Source organism: Mustela putorius, unplaced genomic scaffold, assembly GCF_011764305.1.
Source record: "Mustela putorius furo isolate JIRA1106 unplaced genomic scaffold, ASM1176430v1.1 tig00000421_pilon_pilon_pilon, whole genome shotgun sequence".
Taxonomy (NCBI): Eukaryota; Metazoa; Chordata; class Mammalia; order Carnivora; family Mustelidae; genus Mustela; species Mustela putorius.
Window position 1 is genome coordinate 18,393,649 of NW_025421375.1, and position 2,080 is coordinate 18,395,728.

Below are 2,080 nucleotides of genomic sequence, written 5' to 3' on the forward strand. Positions count from 1 at the left end.
CTGGGTCTCGAAGCACCAAGTCTGTTGGTACAAAGGTATTTCATATTTCATTTACTTATTTTCAGTTCCCCCACTAGAATATAAACTCAGTGAAAACTGGAATTTTTAACTTTTTCTTCACCCAATGCCTAGAACACTGCCTGACATACAATAAGAGCTCAACAAACAACTGTTGGATGGATGGATGAATGGATGGACGGACAGGACAGATGGATGGATCGATGGATGCATAGACCAAGGGATGGGTTTCAACAAACAACGACAGATGACAATTCTGGGAAGCTTCAACCAAGGGCTCCCTCAGGGTCACCACCAAGGGTCTCCACTCTGAACCACAGCCCCAGGTTAGCAGGGACAGTAACAGCATCGACACTGTCACCCTTACAGTTAGCAGTCCACAAGCCCTTCCACATGTGGAGTCTCATCCCGGCCAGAATCCTCCCAACCATACCATGAAGAAACTAACGTACAAAAGTGACCCAGCTGGAGCTGGACCTGGCACTGAAATCCTCATTTAGCGCGCTCTCCCAATCCTTCTTGGAATCAACAAGATCAGGGCCTTCAACTTTGGGGGAAAGTATATCTCACAAGGGTCTACAGTGGTTATACAACTTCCAAGGTGGGCTCCCCAGTGTCTTCTCTCCAGGCCCCCAAGAAAAGATTTGGAAACTGGTGCTCTAGAAGGCTGCCTGTGTGAGGACAGAGCAAATGGATGGTGCTACAGCTGTGCAGCCTCAGGTGGGTGACTCAGAGAAACCAACCACTTAAGAAACACAAGTATCAGGAAGTCAGAAAGAGCAGCCAAGAGAATGATGAATGAATTAAGGAAATATTTTATACAAGAGCTCCTTTCTTCAGCCAACGACAAAGCTTTCTAATCATGCATGGTGAAAGGAGAAGGTTGAGCCCAATGGCACACACTGTGTTCTTTAGTTGTACCCACCAGTTAAGAGTCATTTAGAATCCTGCCTTCAGATAATTCTCTGTAAGTCTTGAGGTAAAAAGACGTTCAAAGTCTAGAAACCAGATACGAAAACTATGAAATTGTTGTAATTACTATTATTACAACACACTGCTAAAGTTCACTGGGAGATATGACATATGAGGTACAGGATAAGTGTTTTACATGATTTTAAACATCTCAACAATCTTCTAACAACCTTTATCCCAACCCAGACTTACTACCTTCTTCTCAGACCCTTGAACCTTCTGGCAATGCAGAGAGAGATCTGCACTTGGTACTTTCCATCTTGTTCCTCTAGCCCCATGAAGACCCTAAGACTTAGCTTTCTATGAATGTTTTCAGCCCCACTAACCACTTTTCCAACAAGTGAAAGGGTATCCCAACAAAGCCTTTTCACACCCAGGTCATAGACTGTGGAGGATGGCCACCCAATGCTCCCTTTTCTTGGTATATTCTCTAAAACAGGGGCAGGGAGCTCTTGATGGACATGCCCAAGCCACAGGGCCTGGCCTGCTAGCCATGACTATCTGAACTAAGGAGATGTCTGACTGAGACTATACTAAGCATTTTTCCTCTCTCAAGAACTGCCAATTTGGAACCATGAATGGGCACCCCTGGCATCATGCCCCAGACACTGGCAGCCTAGAGGAGAAACCCAAGGAGTAGATCTATCCTTTTCGCCACTTGCAGCATAACAGCTTCTTCAATTCAGTAAGGCACTTCAGTGTCTGGTCCACAGTTCAAATTAGTCAGGCAGTTTTCTAAAATAGCCTGAACTGTGTATCACTCTTCTCAACCTAGCCTCACCTCTGTGATTCTGGGAGAGGGAAAAGGCGGGGTACATTCTTACAGGTTTAATTTCCTACCAGAGTCCTTAGGAACATCAGAACAGCAAAATGGTTGTTAAGCAAAGTATGTGTCTTCCCCTTCCTCCTCTGGGATTATAGAAAGTCAACTCTTGGCTTCTCTGGATGAAATGGTGTAACACCTTGGGTAACCTTCTTGATAAGAAAGACAGGCCCTGGCAAGCCTTCCAACCCCCACCACTAATAGGAGGGGTTCATTCCTCAGTGGGGGCGGTGGAAAGACACCCAGCCCTCATTCCTGCGTCTTCTC